Here is a 13,566-nt window from a genome sequence, read left to right as displayed (position 1 = left end):
GCATTTGAATCTGATATAACATCAAAAAATCAAGACAAAGGTGCATTTTTTCTCTAAAGAATGAAAGAATGTATTTATATTAGGAAAGCTACTATTAAAACATAGTACATAAACAGGCCAGAAGAAAAAATCATATAAGCATTATAATAAAAATATGTTAGATAAAATCAAATATTAATATTAGCACAATGAAAAAAAAATAATTCTTGAGAGGAGGAGAAAGGATATATTTTAACCCAGTGAAGATTGAATACAGTGGTGAAACACCAGAGGAGTTTTCACTGGAATCAGGTACACACCTGCCACACAACTGCCACACACCTGCCACCACCACAATTATACAATATGTTTGGGAAGTTCAATCCAAAGCAATAAAACAAACTGAAAACTGACAGGTAGCTAAGGGCAATAAGACAAAGGTGTCATTTCGGGTAAGGAATTTTTCTCTTTTGCAAACCAAGAGAATCCACTAAAAATCTATTTCAACTAGTAAATTACACAGAAACTTGGCTAAAACTAAATAATCACCAACTACTATTACCACAAAAGCTTTTTGGACATTTCAAAAAACAAATATAATTCTTTTAAAGAGAGATTTATTCAAATGAATAAAACATGTACAAAACAGCTAAGAATAAACTAAAAAAGAACTATTGAGAGGCTATGTAAAAAAGACTACAAAACTTTATCAAAGTATATTAAATAAACAAAAATGAAATAAGTTTTATTCCTGGAGGAAAGACATTATTTTATAAATGCGTTTCTTCCCCAAATAATAGGTGCATTTAAGGTATTCTCAATTAATTTCCCAATAATGTAATTTTATAATGTGACAAAGTATTTCTAAATATTATCCAAAGCCATAAAGAAATGAGGATAAAAGTTTTTTAAAAAAGAGGAGCAGTGTGGACATTGCTAAAATGTTAATAAAATTGCAATAATCAAAACAATGTGGCAAATGTCTTAAGACAGATAAAAAGAAGAAAGGAAGAGAATAGATAGCAACTAAAATATGTATAACAGATATAACCTTTCACATAATTGGAGAAATGATACATTAATTAGTAGATATTATTGGGAAACTTGGTTTTAAGTTTTAGAAATCAGTTATATCAGTAATAGCAAAATAACATTAATAAAACATATTTCCAGTGGATCAAATATTTGAATAAAAAATAAAATCATAACACAGTTAAAGGAACATATCAATATTGAAGACAGAAGCAATTCTTACATAGAAATATTTAAAGTAAGGAATAATAGAATTCCTTGTGTATAAAGGAATTTCATGTGTATCAAAATTAAAGACATCAATACCACTATAAAAGTACATGGCAATACTACATGGGGAATAACAAAATATTTATGATAAGCATAGATTAACATTAGTATCTTCAACATAGAAAATATATGTACACACACATACATACTTATACACATATGCATATAGCAAAGAGTAAAAGACAGTTACCGTCACATAAAAATTGCTAGTTTTCCAAAAATATAAAAGCAAATTTTTAATAAAATTTCAATCTACATAGTTATTAAAAATACAAATGAAACAATCTATAAGTTAGTTATCAAAATGCCAAAGGTGAAGACACAAAATTGCTCTGTATTGCCCAGAACTGAGATGAATATTCAAAGCTACCAGTGAAAAACTGGTGACATAGCAGGGAAGGACTGTAGACCCTTGGATTGGAGATGCTTGGGTTGTGACAAATCCCTCCTCTTTCTTTAATTTTCTAAGTGTGAAACTTTGTCGTGTTATACAATTTCTGTGTTGCAGTTTCTTCTTCTCTGACATGAGGAAAACAGTAGTCATGACCTGTAGTCCTATAGGGATAAAGCGATTTAGCACATGCCAAGTACTGACAACAATGCAGGGCATACAGCAAATCCTCAATAAATGTTAATGCTTTAAACAATATCTTTTCATATGCACAATCTTTGACTTAGTAAGTTCACTCCAGTTCCCTGAGAAAATAATCAGAGATTTGTATGTAGTTTTGTGCAATTGAATATCAGCTTTATTTACAACGCCAAGAGACTGAAAACAATTTAAATTTTGAATTAGGGATTGGTATAAGAAATTATGACCCATACAAAAGCTGATTATAGGCCGTCATTAGACTATTTAATGACATGAGGTAAAATTCAAAATAAAATAATTTGGAAAAGCTAAATACAAAATCATAAATGAAGTATAATATGGACTTTGTTTTCTAAATATGTATGTGTATGTAAGATATCTATATCTATCTATATCTATATCTAATATTAGATAGATATAGATATATATCTGTTAGATATAAATGTAGATATATACATATATAAGATATATATATCTTTTTATCAGAAATATTATGAGTATAGAATGAAATATTAATTGTGGCTATCTTTGGGTTGTGAGGTTATGAATAAATTCAATCTTCTTAATATTTTCCTGCATTTTAAAAATTTTCAAATGCACATAAATTATTTGTATAATCTGGGGAAAGTATCACATCAGCAATATCGTCACATTGTTGCTTAATCACTAATTCTCATGAACTCCCCCACACCTCTGCTCTGACAGTCCCAGACTCAGTTTTGCTGCTCTTGCTGATTCCAGCCCTCTGGACCTCGCTGATGGCTTCTACTGCCAGCAAAGAACAGCCTTGGGGCAGCTCCTTCAGGGTGCAGTTGCCACAGGTTCTCTGCAGTCATCTTTTCAGCCACCTTCCCTATCAACTGCTGAACAATGCCAACTAAATATCATTTAACCATGACACCAAAACCAACGTGCGGTTCACTTCCCACATGCCCACACACTGGGCTGGGCATTGGAAACTGTGGAGTTACAGTCTAGTAGGACATAGCCCCACCTTCAGGAGCAGCAGGCAAACAGAGAAGACCTGCCCCAAGTCCTGTACAGTGTTACACCACCATTTACAAAGATCACCCAGATTAGCTCCCTTGTAATTGATAACTTCAACCTCTGCAGCTCTAAGGTTGCCAAATGTAGCAAGTGAAAATACCATAGGAAAAAAATATTGCATGAGATACACTTAAAAGAAATCCAATTTATTTGAAATTCAAGTTTAACTGGGCATCTTGTATTTTAACTGGCAACCCTAGACAGAAATTATCTTCTTCTCCCACCATCTCCATTTCACAAAGGAGGATTCTGAGGCTCAGTGAGATTTGGGAATTTGCTCTATCTCATCAGTGGAGCCTGAATTAGAACCTGCTCTCTTTCTGTTAGTCTAATTGCACTCAGAACCCACCTCCTTTGGGGTCTGTGTTGCAACTGACCAAGGCCGGGCAGATCCACTCTTGCCTCCAGTAGACGGAAGGAAATGCACGGAGCCATAGGGATGCTTGACAGTCTTTACTGGTGGGTGGGCGACCATGCCAGCCACAAGCTGCACGCCTCTCTAGTGGAAAGCCCCTGCCTGTTTAAATACTAGAGGGGGACAAAGACAGAAAACTGCCCCAACCTTACATAACATAATCCTGTGCATGTGAGCTCACTTCATGTCATGGGAACAGTTTATCAGACCCAGTCTCAAGGCTGTGAGAACACTGGTTATCAGGCCTCTCCAAGGCTATGGGAACACTGCTCCTCTTAGTTACCCAGACACCTGGGCGAGGAAGCCAGACTGCCTCCACTTACCCTACAGGGTCCCATTCACTTTAGGGTTTGTATGTGTCTGAATGTTGTAACGAGCTTGATGCAGGTGAATTTTTGTTTTGCATCTGGACTGGTGTCACTGCTGGGTAACAGATGGTCCTCCATGAGTTCACAAGAGGCTTTCAGAGTGTCCAGAAGTGGGGGTGCTGGTCAGAGGGAGCTTGGGGCTGACTTTGGCCCCTGAAGAGGGGCAGCATGCCTTCCTGCCTCTGCTGGGAGAGCTCTTCTCCCAGACGACTGTGCTGGGAACCCAGGGGAGCCTGTGACTTCTGTGCAAAGAAGCCTTTCAGTTGAAGCCTGACTGCTATAGTGAATGGGCTAATGAGATGCTCAGGGATGTGGGAGCTGTCTTGCCCCACCCACGCCGCCTGCACTAGAGTCATGGGAGGCCCTAGGCTAGAACAGATGTCCTGTTCACATGTGCTGAATAAATAAATAAATACTTCCAATAGAGCCAGGGGGCAGGTTCCCACAGTGAGCTCACCTCCCAGCATTCCTGGTTGACCTGTGGCAGAGAGGGGGAGACTCTTATCCCAGTGCTCAAGGATGAACCACTTTAGAATGGAGCGTCTGAAGTGGCTGTTGGGGTCTCACCTTCCATGGGGGCCCCATGAGGGCACTCATGCCAGACTCAATTCCAAGGACATAGTATTTGACAGATTTCATCCCAGGCTGCAGAATACAGAGGTAAGGACACAGCTCCTAGCCTCACTCAGCCCATGGTTGGCAGAAATATAGTCCTAAACCATTGGATTTAACTGGTTCCAGGGTGAGTGGCTTACATATTGTCAGAAATGACCCTCATCCTTTGGAATGCCCAGGCAGCATGAGACTCTTACGTATTAGATGACCTCAATTTTCAGAAAGGTCTAGAGATTATTATAGAGAAAAGGCCACCCCTCTTAACTGTTTTGACTGTGCCTAGAGCATTGGACATACAGGGCACTGAGGTGGCAAGGGCTATTTCGACACCCCTTGTCCATCTATCTTTGTCCATCTTGCATACTGAAACCTGCCACAGAAGAACCCACTCTCCTTCTCTGGTTGTCTCTGTGATCTCTGATTTAGCTAAGCTAATGGGTGCAGGAGCACAGGGGACTGGATACAGGTGTGTCTAATCCAGGTGGAAATCAGAAGATATTGGCTGCACCTTTTCAGGTTCTCTGCCAATGACAGCCTAGGTCTCCGTTTGCCTGTTGTCAGGCTGGTATGACAAGCTCCTTGGCTGGGAAAGCAGCTTTTCAGGGTCCACTGGAGAGGAATGGGCACAAGGTTTGGCCTCGTGCCAACCTGCCACACTGGTTCAGGGCCTGCTCACCCCGGAGTCGGAGCAGTCACCTGCTCCTCTGTTGTCCTCCCCTGCCCACTCCTTCTCGCAGTGGAGGGAGTGGTTAAATGCTTGCTACACTTCAGGAGGCAGAGTGAGATTCTCCAGGCCTTGCTGTGCCTCAGCCACTTCTATCGTCTCAGAATTCAAGTCCTATCAGACGAAGACCGACCTCTGAAAGGTGTGTGTTATTTCTGGTACACACTATGGGCATCAGTCCAGAGACCTCTGCGGCTGGCAGGCAAGGTGGGTGAAAGGGGAAGCCCAGCTTGCTGGTCAGCAAGGCCCCTCTGTCTGTCTGTCTGCCTGTCTGAGGTTGGAGAGGGTGAACAGCAGGCCAAAGGAGGTGTCCAGGCTGGGGAGGGGGTGTGGGGTCTCACTAAAATTTCATAAGATGAGCTTTGAGAGATTCAGAAAACAGCTGAATAAAACCCCTGGCACTATGAAGAGCTTTGTATTAATCAAAAAAGACTTGATTCGGCTCCTATCAAAACAAACAGCTTCTAAGAGCTGGACTCTTCTGTATTGTTTTTAAGTGCCAGGATGCGGTGACTTTTTCAGAAAAGAATTATTTTAGGGTCAGCCCAAGGAGGTGTGGTTGACTTCAGTTGCAAACGTTAATTTAAAACAATGGAGTACCTAGAGGATTTATTGTTAGGCTTTTTGCAATTGGGTTTTTAATCCGATTTTAAAAAATTCTCACTCAAGGATATTTTTTCTTGTTGGTATTTTTAGAGAGAGGAAGGTGCAGAAGAGAGAAAGAGAGGGAAAATCGATGTGAGAGAGAAACATTGATAAGTTGCCTGTCGTGTGTCCCCGACAGGGACCAAACCCACAGCCTAGGTACTGTATGTGCCCTGACCAGCGATCAAGCCCACAACTTTTTGGTGTATGTTATGACACTTCAACCAATAGTGCTATCTGGCTAGGGCTGGCTTTTTGCAATTCTTGAAGCTGCTTTATTTAATAAGTAATATGGTCAGATAAGAGATGTCTGTACCTCAAAACTAAGTTCACCGATCTGACTCTATCTCACATTCAACAAACAGTGACACCCTTTCAGTTGTGTGGCTAAAAACAAAATCTGCTTCACTGAGGTTAGCACACATGCCTTATTCCTTCCTCCTACCTTCCACTCATGCTCTGATGTAAGGAGCATCTTCCATGTGTGGCATTAGGTACCACAAGGAAGGAAGGACCAAAATGTGATGTCTGGGAACAACAGCACTTTGTTGACTAGTAATCCAAACAGGTATTAAGGCCCTTCCTCTAATATAAACAATGGAAATACTGCATAAAATATAGAAACACTTTTAAGATGTAGAAGAACTAATAAGAAAGAGTATCTCCAGGTGTAAACAAGCAAAGAAAAAAATTAAAATCGAAGTGATAAAAGTAACCAGGGGCCTGGGGCCAGGGGTTCTAATACTCAGGTAGGAAAAGGAGGTACCCCTTTTTGCCCTGAGGGGCAACAGAGTTAGAACAGACCTGAATAAAGTGCAGTGTCTAGGAGGCCATGTCCCTGTGCTCACTGACCCAGCAATGTGGAGAGAAAGCTTGCTTTCCAAGATGCCTTGGATAGAAGAAATAAAATTCTCCAATAAGAAGCTGAGTATCCTGTCTGCATTGTATGACAGGTGCAAGCTCCAAATTTACAAAGCCTGTGCAGAATATAAACACCTGCAACCTGAGAAAGAAACAGAAACAGGTTCAGCAGCCATGAATGATTTAGCTCATCCTGCCTGAAGGGGATCAGGTGGCCTTAGTATATGATTGATTTATTCCTTTGGAGGAGACCTCTGAGGGTAGTGAAGGGAATTAAGGAGAGCATTTTGTAGAGTTCAAGGTAAATGCATGCAGCAGCTCAGCTAGACACTGGAAAGGACCAGCAAGGCCTCCTGGTCTTGGGTTCCATCTCCTCTTGGACATCAGATATTTTCACTTATATTTTTGTCTATTTCCCTGGATATAAAGAAGAAGAAAGAGCTTCCCAAGCTGCCACCAGGCCCACCCATCTCATGGAAACTGAGGTCCTCCTACTTTACCATCCAGAGGATTCTTGGGTCCAACCATGCCCACTAGTCCCCTTGTGCCTCCTATGGGTACCTTTCCCCATTCTCTGTGTTCCCTCCCTCCCTCCTCTAGTCAACCTCTTACCTTTCTGCTGTCTCCCAAACCATAAGCACTGTGATCAAATATTACTTTTAATTTCGTCATCTGGAAAAAAAATAAATACTACTTCTCCTGACTAACAAGCTCCTTTACATCCTCACTGTCTTCACTAGTGTTCCCACACATATTTGTCTTAAATAAGACAGGGTGTCCCTCCAGAACACTGTTCTCCTTGACACTACTTCCAAAGGTGGCTTTCCACTAGTGCTCCCACACCTCACCAGCTTAGGAGCTAAAGGGAGGCTCGAGTCTTCACCATTCATCACAGCTCCTCCTGTATGGCAACTCCACTTCCCTTGACAGCATCTCTTTTGATGCTAATTGGCTATGCCACCCTCTTCTTTTCTCCTTGCTCTTACCTTCCTACCCCTTGGTCACTTCCAGGGATTCATTCAAGAGTTTGGCTTATGCCCTGGCTGGGTGGCTCAGTTGCTTGGAGCATCGTCCCATGCACCAAGAGAGTGAAGGTTGTACAGCAAATATTCATAGATACAGGTGAAGGGAGGCAGATCACCTTCTGGTACCAAAGGAAGACTCTGAGTCAAGTAAGAGCCCCTGGGCCCTGGTATCAAAGACTATTCAAGATTGGACAAATCTTAAGGAAGTTAGCCCTGAGGGTCTCAAAGATCCCCCAGTCTTGGCTCTTTTGGAATACACCTCTTTCATTGTTGCTGAAAGCTTTTGGGCTTCTTTTACCCTGACTGTTAATCCCATGCTCATTCCCTCCCTGGTCTGAAAGCTTGTCTCTTAGACAAGAGAAGCTTAATCTTAGTATACCCCAAGACTGATGCAGAAACCTGCTAGCAGTGTCTGTGGCATTGTGGATGAGATGAGACAAATTCACATGGACTACTGAGTCCTGTGGAGGAAAAAGGACGGTACAACCACTCCCTCAAGGGAAGAGTGCCTTGGAGTGCCTTGGCCACTCTCTCAAGAGGATAGCATGCTGGCCCTTGCCTCTGCAGGCTTTTATTGCTTTTCTGGGCACATTACATTGAGGATGGTCCTCATTTATTATGCACAGGTTCACTTTAGGTGGTTACCTTTTAAAGAAAACAAAGGAGAGGATGTTGCTAATTACATCAAATAAAAGGATATTTGCAAATGTAAGGGAAATGTGTTTGAACTGGTTACACTTGTCCTTGGAAGGTTTAGCATAGATTTTAGGAAGTTACTTTAAAGATATGCAATAAACATCTGCTGTCTCAATTCAGGGTGAGGAGTTTTAGCAAAAAGCAGGTCTCAAAGCAGCCTAGGTACAATGCAGGCCTGATTCCCCGTGGGAGAACCTATCCATGGGTCCTGTGTACCAGATCTCGCTTTCCACTGGCCTTTCTGAGTAGGGGCTGGGCCCACGCCATGCAGAATGGTCTCCTATACAAGACCACCCCACTAGACCAGGAAAGAGTCCCCACATATTGGAATATGGACCTATTGCCCCAAGCCCTACCAGAAAGTATCTCCTTACACCCCCTCTGGTGGAGGACTGGGTAAACTACCAAAGGGAAAAGATAAATAATTTGGTCTGTGCCTGCTTTTGTGGAATATGTGTATCTACTTTAAAGAATGCCCCCTGGGAGGGTGGAAACAAGTGAGAGATAAAACTTCAAGGGTCTGGGGGATAAGAATTTCATCCCAGAGAAATTGCCCTTGGGTGCTTATTACAAAATTGGGAGTCATTTGTGTATTACACTTTAACTAAAAAGCACCTTACTTTCCTTTGTAATACCACTCTGCCTCAATATGAACTGGAGGATGGGGAATTGTGGCTGGTAAGTGGGTTTCTAAATTATAACACAGTTATCCAATAGGATTTATTATGTCAAGGGCTGAAGAAATGGGGTGAAATCCCTTAACATTTAATTTTTATGCCCTTGTTCCAGAATAAGAGGTTATTTTAAAAAGTGGGTTCCCATCTACTGAAGAGGGCCCCAGAAATCCAAATCAGTTTTCTCAATTCTAAATATGAGATCAGAAGGCCCCTTTGACTTCCTCCCTACCCCAAGGCCAAGTTTCCCCCCAATGCCATCTAGTCCATTAGGTGGCACCTAGTGCAACCTTCTCCTGGGTGGCATGCTGCATCTTCTTCTGATAAGCTTTCAACCCCCTTGCCTCTTCCCTCACCCACGCCCCAACCCCCACCAAGATACCTCCTCCCCCGACCCTGTCCTACATCTCATCCACACCCAGGCCCCGGTCTGGCCAGTACTCATAGTGGGACAAGTTATAAGCCTGAGGAACAGAAAGGCTGTCCTTCCACTGAAGTTCCCAGTGGGGAAAGAGAGCCTAATGACTGTGTATGTGCCCTTTGCCTCATCAGACCTGTGTGATTGGAAGGTACATTCAAAAAGATTAAGAGAAGACTCAGAGGGCTCCCTTAACCTGGTTAGGGAAATATTCCAGACCCACTATTCTACTTGGTAGGTGTCCAGACCCTCCTAAATGTCCTGCTAACAGGAAGAGAAGCCCCTAGTCCTTACAAAAGCTAGATAAGAAGCAGAAAAACTAATAGGTATAATGCTGGTCATCAAATCTACCAACCAGGAGCATAAGCCATCCCTGAGATGGATCCTACTTGGGACTTTAGGGATAATATAGGAGAAGGTCAATTTAGCCACTTTAGAAATATGATTCTTAAGGTAATACAAGTAGCAGCAGGAAACCTATTAATTGGAATAAGAGCCAAGAAATCACCCAGGAACCTAAGGAGAATCGCTCTGCTTTCTCAGAAAGGTTTAAAGAATGCCCACACATTGACAGCAATTGAAATCCAGAGTCTATAGAAGGAAATGCAATAGTTTGGTCCTACTTTATGTCACAATGTGCTCCAGACATTAAGAGAAAACTATAAAAATTAGGAATAGAACCTACCACCCTGACCTCCAGATCAGTGGAACTGGCCTTCTGAGTGTTCAACAACAGAGGCCTCAAGGTAGAAGCCAAGAAGGACAGGAGGGCCAAGAGAACAGCTAACATTTTGGCTTTGGCAGTTCAGGGTCAACCAAACTTGCAGAGATGATGGGGCCCATCCCTATGGAACTCTACAACACCAGTGAGTTACTCAAATTCCCCCAACAGCCCTAGGGACTTGAGCTTAACCAGTGTGCCATATTCAAAGAGGAAGTTTGTTGGAAAGGGGAATGCCCCAAATGTTTCCTAAGAAGACCAAATGGACCACTACATCTATACCCATCCCTGCAGGTAGCACAAACAGGAGGAAAAGACTGAAGGGGCCAAGGAGCTCCTCTCAAGTCCCTTGAGTTACCCCTGAAGAGCCTTGGCTGACCCTGGTAGTAGGGGATAAAAAGGTTGACCTCCTAGTCAACACAGGGGCCACCTACACAATCTTGAACACTTTGCAGGGCTGTATGACCAAGGATAAATCAAAATAGTGAGGGTAGAAGGAAAATCAAAATATAGACCCTTCCTTGAGTGCTTAGTATATGACCCAGATGGAAAGATCTTGTCCCACTGTTTTCTCTGTACCCTGGAATGTTTGATCCATCTATTGGGAAGAGGCTTACTATACAAATTAGGAGTTTAAATTTACCTAGAAAACAAAGTTATTAATATATCTCAGGAAGAAGTCTTCCTGTAAGACAAAAGTGAAGTTAGTAAACTGAAGAGGGAAAGTATCAGTTCAATGAGTATGGGATGGGCCAATTTGCTCCTGGCTATGCACTCCCTATTTTATCCTCACCCTACTCAGATGGTGGTGAGGAACCTGACCATCATTAGGATAGTCTCTCATCTAACAATGCCCATCTAAAAAATGCCCAGTCTTGTCTTCTTTTTGTCCATGGCATTAAAAAAAAACCCCAGAGAGAAAAAAGGAGTCTTGGGCCCAGTGTTCAGAATTCAGAATCTTAAGCACTAGCAACCCTATAAAGGACAGGGATCAGTGACCGGGAAAGGTCAATTAGAAACATCTTTATCCTGGTTCAAGAGTCATGGAAGCTACCCTCCTGGCTCCAGAAGCACACCACACAGCTCTCAACTCCTTGGCGGAGGTAGTCTTTCAGAATTTCTGGGCATTAGATGTGCTAACTGCAGAAGTAGGAGGAACAGGTGTCATGTTATGTTAGGGAAAGAATGTTGCTTTTATGTAAACACATCAGTTCAAGTAGAAGAGAGTCTAGAAGTCCTAAAGAAAAATATAGTCATTTTAGAAAACACCAAACCCTGGCCATGGACCCCTATCCTAAACAAAATATCCCAAATTTGGGTTAGATGGCCAGGCCCACTTCTAAGCCCATTTATGTCAGTAGTCACAATAGGAACCTTCCTCTTAATCTTGGGGCCATGTTCATTAGATTGCACTACAAAATTTGTAAGATGGATCTTAGAAACAATTAAACTCCAGATGGTAATTACCCAGGATTACAAACAGTACAGCTGGGTGGCAATCAGACTTACTTAAAGATGGCTAGGGAAAGTTTCTGCTCCTCTTCAAACTCCCACCAGTGTCCCACTTCAGCAGGAAGCAATTACGAAAGCTTGGCCCTTTAGAGCCCCCCTCAAGAATAAGGAGCAATAAGTAATGAGAGGGGGGATTTTGTCATCATGGCCATAGGACCCTGGCTGTTGAAACCTTGTGTACTTATGTTTCCATTTCAGTTATAGGAAAAGCCAGAGATGAGGAAACCTAGAATAAGAACCAGCCAGAGTCAGCCTGAACCAAGAAGGTGCTGGATCTGGCCTCCAGGAAGCTCCAGGCCTCATCTCACCCCGATTATAACACATCATCATGCTGCCTGACACACCAGCTGGCACCGTGACAGACTTGACAAGGACCATATAGGGAAGGAAATGGTAGCACCCCAGTGCTGGGAAGAGACCAACCCATTCCTGAAAACTGATGCACATGTCTCCCCCTCATGTTGTCTCCATAGTCATCTCCCTGGACTTCTCTAGAATGGGCAGTTGATCTGGGAGTCTGCCTCCCACTTTTCAATTCTGTGGCCATTGAATAAAATCTTGTGTTGCTGAACACTCAGCTTCAGTTTCATTGTTGGCACAGTGATGCCAAATGGAGAAAGACCCTTGGAAGGACAGAGGGTTTGGGTTTTTTTTTTTATTTTTTTTACAATTTTTTAAAGATTTTATTTATTTATTTTTAGAGAGGGAAGAGAGGGAGGGAGAGAGAGAGAGAGAGAGAGAGAGAGAGAGAGAGAGAGAGAGAGAGAGAGAGAGAGAGAGAGAGAGAGAGAAACATCAATGTGTGGTTGCTGGGGACCATGGCCTGCAACCCAGGCATGTACCCTGACTGAGAATCAAACCTGCGACACTAGGACAGAGGGTTTTGCCAGGCACTGGGTCACCACACTTGGCCCTGGATGATCTAAACTGGTAACACTTTGTATATTATATACTCATGTATGTGTAAGTGATATTTATACATGTATTAGTTTTTTGTGGCTTCCATAACTAATTTATGCAAACTTGGTGGCTTAAAACAGAAATGTATTCTCTTACAGTTCTGGAAGCATGAAGTCTGTAATCAGTACCACTAAACTGAAATGAAGGTGTCAGCAGGGCCACTCACCCTCCAAGGGCTCCAGGGAGACTGTTCTCACCTCTTCCAGTGTCTGACAGCTGCCAGGGTTCTTTGGCTTGTGGCTGCATCACTCTAATCTCTACCTCTGTGTTTGTATTGCTGTCTTCTCTTCTGTGTTGTAGTCTCTCTCTCCCTGCTTTCCCCTTATAAGGAGACATGATAGCATTTAGGGTCCAAGTAATAATCTGGGGCAAACTCCTCACCTCAAAATCCTTAATTCAATCACACTTTCAAAGTCTTTTTGTTTTCTTTTTCTTTTTGCCAAATAAAGTAAGATTCACAGACCCCACAGATTAGGGCCTGGATATTTTTTGGGGGGTGGGGGGGAACATTATTAAAGCCCATTTCACTCTATGCTGTGAAATACTTCAAGATAGTGAAACTGAAGTCCACTTAAGTTAGGTAACTTGCCCAAAGTCATACAAGTGACATGTATTCCAAAACCTAACTACATTTTCTTATGAAGAAAGGCCTCACACCCTAAGTAAAATTAAAATAATGAAATACATGTCATTGTTGCTTTAATTTGCTGTTAATCATTCTTTATGTGCATTAGAAATATTTTAATTGCCTTGAAAAAGAACTAGAAGGTTTTGTGTGAGGCACATTAAGAAACATTATAATTCAGCAGCCAGCACATACAGGCTGGGGCTTCTTGTCAAACTATGTGGTCACTATCCAAATGAGTTACAGTAAATATGAGTTATCAAAGAAAACATTCAATCACAGGAAGTACTTAACCATAAAAGTTCCCTTCAGGATTTAGTAAACATATGGAATCAATTTCATTCAGACTTAAAAAGATGGAAAGAAGAGAGTGAATTTTATTTTTCC

General features: G+C 42.0%; 1 long non-coding RNA gene across 1 annotated transcript in view; it reads right to left on the bottom strand.

Moving 5' to 3' along the window:
- Window positions 1–1,601: 1,601 nt before the first annotated feature.
- LOC123809377 overlaps window positions 1,602–13,566 on the bottom strand; it is a 30,550-nt gene continuing 18,585 nt past the window's right edge. Inside the window, exons 3-4 of the long non-coding RNA XR_006783993.1 lie at window positions 12,721–12,875; window positions 1,602–1,836 (exon numbers count right to left, since the gene is read on the bottom strand). This is a non-coding gene — a long non-coding RNA (uncharacterized LOC123809377). The remainder of the gene's footprint in view (window positions 1,837–12,720; window positions 12,876–13,566) is intronic.

Source organism: Phyllostomus hastatus, unplaced genomic scaffold (genome assembly GCF_019186645.2).
Source record: "Phyllostomus hastatus isolate PE091 unplaced genomic scaffold, TTU_PhHast_1.1 phas_scaffold_55, whole genome shotgun sequence".
Lineage (NCBI taxonomy): Eukaryota > Metazoa > Chordata > Mammalia > Chiroptera > Phyllostomidae > Phyllostomus > Phyllostomus hastatus.
The sequence above is the reverse complement of the archived record's forward strand: the minus strand, read 5'-3'. Positions and strand labels throughout refer to the sequence as shown.